The sequence below is a fragment of the Canis lupus genome, chromosome 10 (assembly GCF_011100685.1).
Source record: "Canis lupus familiaris isolate Mischka breed German Shepherd chromosome 10, alternate assembly UU_Cfam_GSD_1.0, whole genome shotgun sequence".
NCBI classification, from domain to species: Eukaryota; Metazoa; Chordata; class Mammalia; order Carnivora; family Canidae; genus Canis; species Canis lupus.
The window spans coordinates 2,290,453-2,304,557 of record NC_049231.1 but is presented as its reverse complement, the minus strand read 5'-3'; the positions used below and the strand labels follow the sequence as shown (position 1 = coordinate 2,304,557).

General features: G+C 61.2%; 2 long non-coding RNA genes across 4 annotated transcripts; both read right to left on the bottom strand.

The window, feature by feature from the left end:
• Positions 1 to 2,165: 2,165 nt before the first annotated feature.
• LOC102153450 lies at positions 2,166 to 4,460 on the bottom strand. Of its 2 annotated transcripts, none has more exons than XR_005365310.1 (2): positions 4,150 to 4,460; positions 2,166 to 2,664 (listed from the first exon to the last, which is right to left on the bottom strand). It is a non-coding gene; the product is annotated as an uncharacterized LOC102153450 (long non-coding RNA). The 2 variants fall into 2 exon arrangements; XR_005365309.1 differs by lacking the exon at positions 4,150 to 4,460 and adding an exon at positions 3,026 to 3,382.
• A 932-nt stretch (positions 4,461 to 5,392) lies between these two features.
• On the bottom strand, positions 5,393 to 7,066 carry LOC102153504. 2 transcript variants are annotated; one of them, XR_005365307.1, is made up of 3 exons: positions 6,150 to 7,066; positions 5,954 to 6,041; positions 5,393 to 5,705 (listed from the first exon to the last, which is right to left on the bottom strand). It is a non-coding gene; the product is annotated as an uncharacterized LOC102153504 (long non-coding RNA). The 2 variants fall into 2 exon arrangements; XR_005365306.1 differs by lacking the exon at positions 6,150 to 7,066 and having other exon boundaries at positions 5,954 to 6,117.
• Positions 7,067 to 14,105: the final 7,039 nt, after the last annotated feature.

Here is a 14,105-nt window from a genome sequence, read left to right as displayed (position 1 = left end):
CATGCTTATTAGTGGAGCCTACTAATAAAAGGGAGGAAGTCCTTGAAAAATAAAAGTAAAAGGATAATCAATATATTATTTGACTCATAACGGACCAGTAGAAGCACAATGAATAACGAAAACCTATAAGTCAACAAGGAGAGGACAAACACTCCCACAGGAAAAAAAAAAAAAAAAAAAAAAGGGACGCCTGGGTGGCTCAGTGGTTGAGCATCTGCCTTCAGCTCAGGTTGTGACCCTGGGGTCCAAGGACCAAGTCCTGCATCACACTCTCCACAGGAAGTCTGCTTCTCCCTCTGCCTGTGTCTCTGCCTCTCTCTGTGTGTATCTCATGAATAAATGAATAAAATCTTTTAAAAAAAAATAGGCAAAAGCAATTTACATAAGAGAAAACATGCATAGCCACAAAATACACAAAAAGGTGCCCAATCTCACTAGTAACCAGCGAAATGTAAATGAAAACTACAGTTCACATCTATTAAATTCACAACAATTAAAAGGTTGGGCAATAGCAAATGTTGGTGAGCATGTGGGGTAACTAAAGGCAGAAAAGAATGTGAAAGCACCTTGAAGAACAACTTCTAAAATCATCGCAGATTCTCCAAGAATCAGCCATTCCCTCCGAGGCAAATAAATACCCTAGAGAAGTCCCCACATACTGACAACTGAGAGATAGTAGGGGCTCCCAGCTGGCTCAGTGGGTACAGCACAGGACTCTTGATCTTGGGTTGTAAGTTTGAGCCCCACGTTGGGAGTAGAGATTACTTAAAAATACAATCTTAAAAAAAAAAAAAAAAAAGAATCGGGGCACCTGGGGGCTCTGTCGGTCAAGCCTTTGCCTTCAGCTCAGGTCATGATACCAGGGTCCTGGGATCAAGCCCCACATCAGGCTCCCTGCTCAGAAGGGAGCCTGCTTCTCCCTCTCCTGCTGCTCCTCCTGCTTGTGCACACACTCTCTCTCTCTCTCTGTGAAATAAATCTTTTTAAAAAAATTATAATGTTCATAGCAGCATTGTTTGTTAACAGAAAAAACTGATACAAATGTAATGTCCATTAACCATAAAATAGCTACAGAAGTTTTGGTATATTCATATAATTTGAAGCTATTTGGTACTGAAAAGAAATTAACTCAAAAATGGTTATCAACACGGAAGAATGTCACAAATATAATACTGAGGAAAAGATGCAAGTCTCGGAGAAATATGTACAGAAAAGTACCATTAATGCAAAATGTAAGAACATTCAAATCTTTGCATGAAAATGGTAAATACCAGTTCAGGATCCTGGCATTCTTTCAGTGAGATAGGAGGGATGACAGCCAGGGTTGGAGGAAGGAGCATTTACCTGTGTTGACAGTGCTGTTTTTTTGGGCTCTATTTATTCTTTATGACTTTTTCTTTGTGTATGTTTTACATAGTACAGAATAAAAAAAATTTTTAAGTGTAATGTATACATACTTTCCCCTAATTCCACTGCTAGGAATTTATCTTACATGTGTATTAGCTTATGTCCAAGTGTGCAACAATATATACAAAGATGCTCTTTGTAGCAGCTTATAAGGGGGGAAATGGAAGCATACATAATGTGGGAATATTGTATACAATACCCAATGAAACACCACAGCTAGAGGATCATTATAAAGAATGAGCTAGGCCTGTATGTCAAGGTACATATTTAAGGGGAAAAAATCATGAGACTAGACCATTTGTGGAAAAATATTAGATTAGCTGTATACACACATATATATGTATAACAAAACATTTCTGGGTCACAAGAAACCATTAACTTCAGTCATCTCAGGGGAATAAGAATGGAGAATGAGAGGGAACTTCTACATTTTATACCCTTCAGAATGATTTGCATCTCTATTTCTACCACTAGTGTGTATTACCTCTATAAATAGGTAAATTGGTGGAAAAAATTTAAAAAATAGAATTAGGATGCTGGTTTACCGAGATTTTCTTTTCTTTCTTTTTTTTTTTTTTAAGATTTTCTCTATTTATTCATGAGAGATACAGAAAGAGAGAGACAGAGAGAGAAGCAGGCTCCATGCAGGGAGCCCAACTCGGGACCGATCCCAGGACCATGCTGTGGGCCGAAGGCAGGCGCCAAACCGCTGAGCCACCCAGGGATCCCCCCCCGAGATTTTATTTTCACAGCAAAAGTCATATGAAATTATTTTAATCCTTTTTAATGCTTATCTTTTGGGGAATTTGACAACACTCAAATGAATCCTAATGGTGGCTTCCTTGTACCGGACAATTAATGCTGCAGTTAGAGAAAATTATTTGTGGTTCTTTCACAGCTTTCTATAACTATCTGCAGAGCATGTCACCTTCTTTGCTTTATCTCAAATCAACATTCTAAAAATCATAGTTTTTTTTTTTTTCAACATCAAAAAGCTTGTTTTTCAAGAAACACATTCAAAAAGGAAGCACATTGGCTGAGCAGGCCAGCACACCCCAGCCAAGGTAGTTCCTGAGCCTTGGAGACACTGTCCCGGCCTTGGAGTGGCGCTGGTCCCACTCAGCTGGTCCACAAGCACGGCCGCTGACGCCCGGGCACAGCCGCCCTGCTGGCATCACCACCAGAGATGAGCTCCGCCCGGGGTCCACAGAGCCTTCTTGGGCTCCAGCCTAGCCTCTGAAGTCAGGAAGTCTGTGGCTGAAAAGGAAGAGAAAAAAGCTGAGCGTAGAGAAAGAATTCTCTGAGTGCTTCTGGGTTGTCCCAGAAGCAAAGTGCCACTTCCCAAGCTGCCCTGGGGGCCAGGAGTGGGAGCCAAGCCAGGCAATGGAGCCTCAGAACCTCCCCAGTCCACTGAAACCAGGACTCTGTGTTTTGTGTCTATTTTATTTGACTGCCAGGTAAAATCTATTTCCAAAAATAAGAAGCTAAAAAGAAAAGTTTGGAAATATTTGACCTAGACAGTACTGGTGGCCAGGTGGTTCTCCCACATAACAAAACTTTTTACAACCATTCTTCTATTTTTATCAGCTATAGGGGTGGGGAAGGGCCTCATAAATACCTGCCCTCCGGAACCTTCCAGGCTGCTGGAAAGATCAAGTGAGGTAATAGCCATCTTCAGCTAAGAGGCCCTTAGAAAACAAATTTATTATTTCCTTCCTCTATTAATGGAGGGTATATCCGGTTCAAATAATTAGTCATGCAAGCAAGACCTGCAGGTTTCTTTTAGGAGGAAAAGGAGAAGCAGCAGCAGCGGCAGAACAAGGAGAAGAACGTGGTTGGGGGGGGCTGAAGGGGGGTAAGAAGAAGAAAAACAACAGCAACGACAGCCCAGTCGTCATTTTTGAAGAGCAAATGACTCTGCTCAGGTGCCTGCCAACTAAGGAAATGAGGGAGGCGGCGAGGAGGGAAGGAGGGGACGCACCTGCCGGGCCAAGCACCGCGGCCCCGCGCTCCCCGCGCTTCCCCTCCGGGAGAACCAGGCGCAGGCGGCGGCGTCCGCGGTCACGGACCTGCCCGCAGGCCCACCTGCTCCCGAACCGGCCCCGAAGAGGGGCCTCGCCCACCCCCCCGGCACCCCGTCCCCCTCGCCCTGCCCCCGGCCCAAGGGCCAGCCCTTTTGGTCACTTCTCTGCCCCGAATACACAGCCACGGCTTTATCCGCCCCTTCTAAGGGCCTCCTCCCCTCACTTTCCGTTTCTACTTTTTCTCCGAGCCTCGGCCGCGGCCCGCGGAGACCTCCCGCTGGCTCGGTGGGTGCTGCGGCTCCGCGGGGGCCGCCCCGTGCCCCCCCCCCGGGGCCCGGCCCCGCCCCGCCCCTCCCGCCCGCCCCCCGCGCGGTCCCCGCCTGCCCGCTCCCCACCCCCCGTGCCCGCGGCTGACCCCTCGGGCCGCTCCCCGCCCTGCCCAGGTGCCCAGGTCGTCGCTTGGCGGCACAGCCCGGCGCCCCCGTGCCCGCCGCCCGTCTGCTCCCCGCCGCCCTGTCCCACCCCCAGCCCGCAGGACTCGTCACCCGCGCCGGCCGCCGGGCAGTAAGGGGGTGCCGCCCGGAACCCGCCGGGAGACGGACCGGGCCCCTCGCCCTCCCCGGGTCCCCACCCGTCGCCCCGCCGTGTAAGCCCCTGAAGGCGAGGCCAGCAGGTCGCGGCGTCTCCCGCCGGGCGGGAGGCCGTGGGCGCTGCACACCTGTGCACACCTGCTGTCTCCCACACCTTGACCTCGAGCCGCCGGGCTGACCACGGGGAGGCAGGAGCCTCGGGGCCGCGAGGGGGCCGCTGCCCCGGGAGGAGCGGGGGGGGGGGTCGGCCCGCCGGCTCGGGGCTGATCGGACGGCCGGGCCCTTCCCGGTTTCCCGCCACCGCGACACATCCCGGGGTCGCTGCGGGGAGGGGCCCCTAAGCCGCGAGCCCGCCCCCTCGAGGGCGAAGCACCCCGGCGCAGCTCGGCCCGCCCCGGGACAGAAAGAAGACGCTGCACCTTTAAGTCTGCGGCCGGGAGAAAAACAAGCTGTGATTTATATAAGCGGGAAAATCATGTGATTTGCGGGAACGCCGCCTCCTCCCCGGCCCCCTCCCCGCGTCGCTCCAGCCCCTCCCCAGGGGCCCGGCCGCGGGGCTCCCGACCGCCTCGGTCCCGGCGCCCGCCGCCCCTCCCGCCCCTCCCCCGCGCCCCCCTCCACCTCCCCCCCCCCAAAGTGTGCAGGGAGAAACTGAGGCCTCCCCCCAACGGGGAGCGGGAGCCCACGGCGGGCCTTGCGTCCCCGTCCCCGGAACACCCGAGCGGGAGCAGGGGGCCGGGGGCGGAGGGCGATTTGAGACATAATTTGTTGCGGACGCAGGATGGGAATCAGCCGTGTCTGAGAGCCGCCAGGGTAGCCCCGGGGACCTAGCTTGGGGGACCCCACGTGGCCTCTTCAGGGCCAAGGAAAGGAACCACAAGACTCAGGCACAGATCCTTGAGATACAAGGGGCCCGGGCCCACGCCCACGCGGGGTAACCCCTACAGCTTCTGAAGGAGAGGAAACATCCAGGCCGCCTCGTGGGGGAGGGCACGGCAGCCATCCCGGCTCCCGAAGGCCACACAAGCCCCCAGGAGGTGCTTACGGTGGGCCGGGAGTAAGCTCACCTCCAAAACCAAGCCCGGGAGAAGGGGGGGCCTTCTGGGGGAAAGAGCCGGGGTCCCCCTCAGTGCAGCCCCCGTTTCCATAACCAGGAAGACGGCTCTGAAACCCTGTCCGAGATGTGGTTTAAATTACATTTTAGGGATCCCTGGGTGGCGCAGAGGTTTGGCGCCTGCCTTTGGCCCAGGGGACCCGGGATCGAATCCCACGTCGGGCTCCCGGTGCATGGAGCCTGCTTCTCCCTCTGCCTGTGTCTCTGCCTCTCTCTCTCTCCCTCTCTCTGTATGACTATCATAAATAAATAAAAAAAATAATAAATTCCATTTTATTTTCCTCGTCGGTCATCGGCTGAGCTGGGGCATGAGTGTCGTGGTCGTGCTGTCACACGGAGGAAAACCACAGCGCAGCTGAGGCTGCCTCCTCTCACTGCCACCCAGGCCACGGCCACCTGGGCTGGGCATCCCACGGCCACCTGGGCTGGGCATCCCAGAGCCAGGCCCGAGAGAGCACCCTGGCCCTCCTCCCGTCTCCCTTCCTCCCCAGATGGAGGGTCTTTATGCCGAGGCAGCTTCCAGAACAGTGCCTCAGTGCCTCGGTCACAGCAGCAGCAAGAAGGTCCTTCCTGAAGGAGAAAGCACAAGGGAGGCAAACATCCTTGTTAGTCTTCCAATCCCGAAGAAGAAAAATATAAGGTAACTTGAGGATTCAAGAGAAGAGACTGCAGGAGTTCAGTTATTCAGTGAGCGCCTTGGGCCTGGGGCGGTTGCTGGCCGAGGGAGACCCTGTGGGGACAGGACACACCCCAGCCCCCCCCCCCCAAGGCCTTCCTCTCCTCCCCCAGCATCAGTGTGGCCCTTCCCCTGCCCTCACCCAGCTCAGGGTGCCCCCACGTCCAGCTGCGTGTGCCTCCCGAGTCGCCAAGAGCCGCTGCTGTCAGGAGGCGCTGACTCTCTGGTGACTGGGTGGTGGGGATGAGAAGGAACCAAAGGCCCGTCCAAGAAAATGAGATCAAAGTTGGCAGCCCCCCAGGCCGCTCCCAAAATTTAGAATTTAGTTCAGGCCCCACCTCACTCAGTGCCACTTGCTTTCTCTGTCTCCCTTCGCCCTTTTTCTGCTCGGGGCCGGCTGCCGCCCTCTCGATAAGCCCTTCCCGAAGCTTCCAGAGCCCGGGGCCTGCGCATTCTCGGAGCCTCCCTGGCCAGCCCAGGTGGCTTCTTCCTGAGGCAGCCTCTCGGCTCCTGCAGGGGCCTGAGCCCTCCGCCCGTGCAGATGCCCACTGGGGACTCTGGGCCAGGAGGCTCCCGGTTCATCCCCAACCACAGGCCTGAGGACCTCGACCTCCCGACGCCCCCAGACCCCAGCAGCCCCTGCCCTAGTACGGTCCCTTCCTGAGTTGTGCTTGTTCCACGCACAAGCACGGCCTGATAACGTGCGAGGGGAAACCTGGCAACAAGCCTGCAGTGCACGAACATGTCAGATGAACAAACAGAAATTATGGCTCCAAACCGAAAACCCCCTGGAAGCCACAAACCCTGTTACTTTCAGAGAAGCCAGATCAGACCTCTGGGTTTTCTTAAAAAGGCCCTGAGGAGTGCCACGGGGAAGGGGGGAATCAGCTCCTCTGGACACTCTTTCAGGAAACAGGGCCTCAGAAGAGAAAAGGCATCCCAGCCCCTGCCAAATTCCATTCTGTTTCAGATTAGCCTTCCAGTAAAATGGGGGGGCTTCTGGGGGGGGCTATACTAGCTGATGTCTGAGATCCTCCAGCACCGAAGCTCTGGGGCTCTAGTTCCCCCAAACAACCTTTCCGAACACTCCCCGTTCTCCTGGGTAGAAAATGCATTTGTACTCCCAGGCCTCGGTCCGCAGCTGAAGCTCAGAATTAGGCTTTCACTGCAGCTTTTTCAGGCCCGTTTCCTCTTACTCCTTTCCCTGAAAGGGCCCCTAGTCTTTCCCAAGCTGCCAGAGAAGGGAACACACAGCTCCCCCGGAGCAGAGGGGCCCGCCAGAGGGAAAGCTGGCCAGGCCCCAGCACAGACCCGCCTGGGACTCTGTAGGGACATTCCTCCCTCCCAATGGGCAGGGAGCTTCTGGAACTTCTAAAGAGCGTATCCTCTGGCCAGCCCAGGCCCCGTGGCAGCCTGCACCCTAGTTTACAAGCTTTTAGTGGCTTGTAACACATTTGGCAAACGTTCCTCAAATGGGAGGCAAGCCAGGCCCGTTTCCCCGGGACCCACTGATGAAGGGTTACTGGGCAGGGACAGAAATGAGGTCCAGCCAGACCAGCCCTGAGCCTCAGCTCCCTGGGCCAAGACTGGAGAGGACCAGAGGGAAGTGTCCTCGGTCGGCCCCACCGCCACCGCGCGGGCTGGTCCCGGGCTCTCGGGGCGCATCACTAGTTCCAGGCAGGGCTCCACCCCAGCCCACACTCGGCCCAGGACCCAGCAGGCGAACTCCGGGCTTCCCGGCAGCATGAGGCTCCCTTTCCATGCCTGGCTTCTCTGGGGCCTGTGGGTGGGAGCAACCGGCCCTCCCGCTGGGCTTCTCTGGCTGGGAGGCCCGAGAAGCCTCCATCTCCATTGGAGCCGGAGCCGATGCTAGCCCCTGATCTCTGCTGTCAGACGATTTTGAAAGAAAATGGTGTTTTGAAAGCTCAAGACGTGTTCTGGGCTTGGCTTCGGTTCTAGTTCCATCACCATCTCTCAAAAAGTGGTACCCTTCCCCATGAGTACAGAAACCCCGGAGGCAGTGAGTTGAGCTGAGGGGACCCCAGAGAATTACCTGGGGTAATTCCCAAATTACCCGGCTGGGCCCCGGCTAGATCTTGCCACCAGGTCCCCCAAGAAGATGAGATCCACAACCATGCCTTCCTTCGGGCTGTCTACCTGGACTGCCTGCCACCTAATATTCAAGAAAATGACTTGGGCCCCACCCCACTAATAGTAGGGACCCCATCATTGCGTCCCCTCAACCTCGCAGTCCTACTCCGGCCGCTACCACCGTCTCTGTGCCCGGGATTCACAGAGGGCTTGTGCTTCCTCTGGGGACCTCTGGCTCGGATTCCCTGCTTTCCTTCCTTCATCTGCATCTCACCTCCTGCAGCCACTGTCCCTCCCTCCCTCAGGCACCGCCCCCTTGCTCCCTTCCTGACTCCCCCAGCTGCCCCTGGACCCCCAGAAGGCTTATGGTCGCAGAAGCAGACACTCAAAGTTTGGGGTATTGGAGGGGGACCACAGTAAGCACATTGGAATCCACGAGGAGACCTTCCTGTTCTGCAACTTCATCAACCTTTCCCCTGCCCCGAAATATTCCTCACTCTGTCCTAAGTCCCAACTACGCCGTCTCCTCCAGCCTCTCTCTTCTCCTCCAGACCCTTCTATCCACCTCCAAGTCCCCGTGGGTGTCTCCTGCAGAACCATTTGTCTTGCCTTCAACCTGGCCAGAGGGCCACCCTCCTCTCACTGGAGTGGCTTCCCCATCAGGGCCCATCAGAGCGTCAGCCTCAAAAAAGAGGCAGGCACCTCCTCCAGAAGGGAGCTACCCCTCCCCTGGGACGGTAAAGCGCAGCACTCTGTTTTCCATGTGACACTTTCTTCCCATCCACCCGCCACCACCGCCCCCTTACATCTGGTACCCCTGACAGTCAAGAAATCCACCCCGAAGCACTCTGGTTCTGTCTCTCCCTGTGGTGTTCTCTGGTTTTTGTTCCCCTACTCTTCTGTGGGCATGGAGCGCTGCTAACCTGCACCTCTGTCGTAGCTGAAAGGGACCGTCCCTTGACCAATAAGACAGCGTAAGGTGGAGAGCAAAGGGCAAATACCGCATGATTCCCACTTACATGATGCATCTCGAGTGGTCAAGCTCCCAGAGATAGAAAGGAGAATAACGGTTGCCAGGGGTTGGGGGAGGAGGGTGGAGGATGGGAGTTACGGCTTTAGTGGGTGTGGAGTTGCAGTTTGGGAAGATGAAAAAGTCTTTGAAGACAGGGAGTGATGATGGCTGTGCAACAGTGTGCACGTCCTTTTTTCTTTTCTTTCTTTCTTTCTTTTTTTTTTTTTTAATTCATGAGAGAAACAGAGAGAGAGAGGCAGAGACACAGGCAGAGGGAGAAGCAGGCTCCATGCAGGGATCCCGACGTGGGACTCGATCCTAGAACCCTGGGATCAGGCCCTGAGCCAAAGGCAGACGCTCAACCGCTCAGCCACCCAGGTGTCCCGAGTGTGCATGTCCTTAATGCCACACGCAGAGCTTACACACGGCGGGAAACTCTCGGTTATGTACATTTTACCACAATAAAGAAGTAGGGTCAGCAACATTCACTCTGACCCCATAAGAGATCTGCAGCTAAATGAACAACTGGGAGGCTTTTCCTCTGCTGCCTTGGGTCACAGCTGCTCTGGGGACACCTGTCGCAGAGCTCCAGAGCTAAGGGGGGGCGCTGACCCGCTCCCAGACTCGGCGCTCACCCCTGCTGCCGCTGCCTGTCTTGCTGTACGCATCCGCTCCCTCCTCAAATTGGGGAAAACAGAAGAACCACAAGGGGGTCACCATTGGAACCGGAGCCCTTGGTTCCAGACCCAGTTCGGTCGTTCACTAGCTGTGCCCTCTTGAGCGAGTTCTTGAATCTATCCCAGGATCTTTATAAAGAAAATGGAGAAGAGCATTGAGTGAGAGGCCTTGAGTGAGATAGGGGATGCGAGCACACTTCCAGAAGGGTGTGCAGGCTGGTCTCATCGTCTCTCATTTCACTTCGTCAGACTAAAAACATCTCCAACATAAGAAGGAAGTTGCGACCTAAAAGTTAGGAGGTACACAAATAAACCTAAAGTAATACTTCGAGCTCCAGTCAACGTCCCCAAATCATCGTCCTCATCCTACGTGCAGTGAAGCAAATCCCTCATAGGCCTCTCCACCACCAAACCCCCCCTTGGTTGAGAAATTTATTTGCTCCGTGATCAGCTTTAATTCAGAGCCAGCCTCCAGCGTTGCCCACGCCTGGGTAAAGCATGAAGGGGGTTCCAAGGAGCCCAGCTGGGTGGGGAGCATGAGAGAAGCCGGGGGGAAAGGCGTGGCCCGTGAGCACCCCTTCAAAAACGGCACCGTCTAAGAATATTCAGAGCACCCTAATACCTTGGCGTGGCTGTCGGAAGACTAACGGAAGGGGGCCGGCAAGGAGCCGGCTACAGACCACAGACCCCATAAGAGACCTTATTTTTTTGAGTAATCTCTACACCCCACATGGGGCTCGAACCCACGACCCCGAGATCAAGAGTCGCAAGCTCCACCGACTGAGCCCGCCGGGACCCCCCAGCGCTTCTTTCTAACAGAAGCGTCTCTCTCCCCCAGGTCTCCAGGTCCCCAGGCCCAGGCAAGTCCACCCCCGCCGCGCCCCCCTTGCTGCTCCTCTCGGCCTCCCCTTCCCTTTGCGGGGAGACTCAGCACCCTCCCCTCCTCCACAGAACAGGGGGACCCGGGACGCCGGCCCACGCCTGGCTGCCTCACCCCCTCTGCAGGGACCGGCTCAGCCCAGATGGAAGTCATCTGGTGACGGCCTCACGCTGAGTTCACCAAGGATTACGTCATGCTCGTCCACACCCGCTCCCACGGGCCTCCCCGCGCCCCTCCCTCCCACCCACGGAGCATGGAAGCACGGGGGGGGGGGGGGGCGACCAGAGCCCAGGGCCCCGACCTCGGCCAGCGCAGGGGGGCCAGGGGGCCGGGCCAGGGGCGCCCTCCAACGCCCGGTCCTTGCACCGCCCCGCAGAGGCACTTGGCCGTCGCGACGCCACTAGGAGCTCCAGAAGGCTCTCTCCGGGCCTCCCCTTGTCTTAGCGCCCAGGCCGAGCAGCCAGGGGACGCCCACGCAGGGGCACCCAGCGGATAAAGGAGGCTGCAGATAGGGCCTCGTCTCCACTGCCCTCCCCTCCCCCAGAGCCCGCTGCTCCCCTCTAAGGCACCTGACCACGCGCGCCCGCGCCCTGGGGCAGCAGGGGGGCAGCTCTCTGGAAGCGGAGGGAACCCGGGAACCCTCCCCGCTCCTCAGGGGCCAGAGACTGGCTCCTCGCAAGAAAGCCTGACACTAACACAACCCGGGGGGTCTGAGGGGCAGGTGGGGGGGGGCGGGCCCGGCGCAGCCCGAGGTGTCTGAGGGGCAGGTGGGGGGGGGGGGCGGGCCCGGCGCAGCCCGAGGTGTCTGAGGGGCAGGTGGGGGGGGGGGGCGGGCCCGGCGCAGCCCGAGGTGTCTGAGGGGCAGGTGGGGGGGGGGGCAGGCCCGGCGCAACCCGAGGTGTCTGAGGGGCAGGTGGGGGGGCGGCCCGGCGCAGCCCGAGGTGTCTGAGGGGCAGGTGGGGGGGGCGGGCCCGGCGCAGCCCGAGGTGTCTGAGGGGCAGGTGGGGGGGGCGGGCCCGGCGCAGCCCGAGGTGTCTGAGGGGCAGGTGGGGGGGGGCGGGCCCGGCGCAGCCCGAGGTGTCTGAGGGGCAGGTGTGGGGGCGCAGGCCCGGCGCAGCCCGAGGTGTCTGAGGGGCAGGTGTGGGGGCGCAGGCCCGGCGCAGCCCGAGGTGTCTGAGGGGCAGGTGGGGGTGGGGCGGCCCGGCGCAGCCTGAGGTGTCTGAGGGGCAGGTGGGGGGGCGCAGGCCCGGCGCAGCCCGAGGTGTCTGAGGGGCAGGTGTGGGGGCGCAGGCCCGGCGCAGCCCGAGGTGTCTGAGGGGCAGGTGTGGGGGCGCAGGCCCGGCGCAGCCCGAGGTGTCTGAGGGGCAGGTGGGGGTGGGGCGGCCCGGCGCAGCCTGAGGTGTCTGAGGGGCAGGTGTGGGGGCGCAGGCCCGGCGCAGCCCGAGGTGTCTGAGGGGCAGGTGGGGGGGCGGGCCCGGCGCAGCCTGAGGTGTCTGAGGGGCAGGTGGGGGGGGCGGGCCCGGCGCAGCCCGAGGTGTCTGAGGGGCAGGTGGGGGGGGGCGGGCCCGGCGCAGCCTGAGGTGTCTGAGGGGCAGGTGGGGGGGGCGGGCCCGGCGCAGCCCGAGGTGTCTGAGGGGCAGGTGTGGGGGCGCAGGCCCGGCGCAGCCCGAGGTGTCTGAGGGGCAGGTGGGGGGGGGCGGGCCCGGCGCAGCCCGAGGTGTCTGAGGGGCAGGTGTGGGGGCGCAGGCCCGGCGCAGCCCGAGGTGTCTGAGGGGCAGGTGGGGGTGGGGCGGCCCGGCGCAGCCTGAGGTGTCTGAGGGGCAGGTGTGGGGGCGCAGGCCCGGCGCAGCCCGAGGTGTCTGAGGGGCAGGTGGGGGGGCGGGCCCGGCGCAGCCCGAGGTGTCTGAGGGGCAGGTGGGGGGGGGGCGGGCCCGGCGCAGCCTGAGGTGTCTGAGGGGCAGGTGGGGGGGGCGGGCCCGGCGCAGCCCGAGGTGTCTGAGGGGCAGGTGGGGGGGGGCGGGCCCGGCGCAGCCCGAGGTGTCTGAGGGGCAGGTGTGGGGGCGCAGGCCCGGCGCAGCCCGAGGTGTCTGAGGGGCAGGTGTGGGGGCGCAGGCCCGGCGCAGCCCGAGGTGTCTGAGGGGCAGGTGGGGGGGGGGCGGCCCGGCGCAGCCTGAGGTGTCTGAGGGGCAGGTGGGGGGGGGGCGGCCCGGCGCAGCCTGAGGTGTCTGAGGGGCAGGTGGGGGGGGGGCGGCCCGGCGCAGCCTGAGGTGTCTGAGGGGCAGGTGGGGGGGGGGGCGGCCCGGCGCAGCCTGAGGTGTCTGAGGGGCAGGTGGGGGGGGGGCGGCCCGGCGCAGCCCGAGGTGTCTGAGGGGCAGGTGTGGGGGCGCAGGCCCGGCGCAGCCCGAGGTGTCTGAGGGGCAGGTGGGGGGGGGGGCGGGCCCGGCGCAGCCTGAGGTGTCTGAGGGGCAGGTGGGGGGGGCGGGCCCGGCGCAGCCCGAGGTGTCTGAGGGGCAGGTGGGGGGGGGCGGGCCCGGCGCAGCCCGAGGTGTCTGAGGGGCAGGTGGGGGGGGCGGCCCGGCGCAGCCCGAGGTGTCTGAGGGGCAGGTGGGGGGGCGGCCCGGCGCAGCCTGAGGTGTCTGAGGGGCAGGTGGGGGGGGCGGGCCCGGCGCAGCCCGAGGTGTCTGAGGGGCAGGTGTGGGGGCGCAGGCCCGGCGCAGCCCGAGGTGTCTGAGGGGCAGGTGGGGGGGGGCGGGCCCGGCGCAGCCCGAGGTGTCTGAGGGGCAGGTGGGGGGGCGCAGGCCCGGCGCAGCCCGAGGTGTCTGAGGGGCAGGTGGGGGGGGGGCGGCCCGGCGCAGCCTGAGGTGTCTGAGGGGCAGGTGTGGGGGCGCAGGCCCGGCGCAGCCCGAGGTGTCTGAGGGGCAGGTGGGGGGGCGGGCCCGGCGCAGCCCGAGGTGTCTGAGGGGCAGGTGGGGGGGGGGGGCGGGCCCGGCGCAGCCTGAGGTGTCTGAGGGGCAGGTGGGGGGGGCGGGCCCGGCGCAGCCCGAGGTGTCTGAGGGGCAGGTGGGGGGGGGCGGGCCCGGCGCAGCCCGAGGTGTCTGAGGGGCAGGTGTGGGGGCGCAGGCCCGGCGCAGCCCGAGGTGTCTGAGGGGCAGGTGTGGGGGCGCAGGCCCGGCGCAGCCCGAGGTGTCTGAGGGGCAGGTGGGGGGGGGGCGGCCCGGCGCAGCCTGAGGTGTCTGAGGGGCAGGTGGGGGGGGGGCGGCCCGGCGCAGCCTGAGGTGTCTGAGGGGCAGGTGGGGGGGGGGGCGGCCCGGCGCAGCCTGAGGTGTCTGAGGGGCAGGTGGGGGGGGGGCGGCCCGGCGCAGCCCGAGGTGTCTGAGGGGCAGGTGGGGGGGGGGGCGGCCCGGCGCAGCCCGAGGTGTCTGAGGGGCAGGTGTGGGGGCGCAGGCCCGGCGCAGCCCGAGGTGTCTGAGGGGCAGGTGGGGGGGGGGCGGGCCCGGCGCAGCCTGAGGTGTCTGAGGGGCAGGTGGGGGGGGGCGGGCCCGGCGCAGCCCGAGGTGTCTGAGGGGCAGGTGGGGGGGGGCGGGCCCGGCGCAGCCCGAGGTGTCTGAGGGGCAGGTGTGGGGGCGCAGGCCCG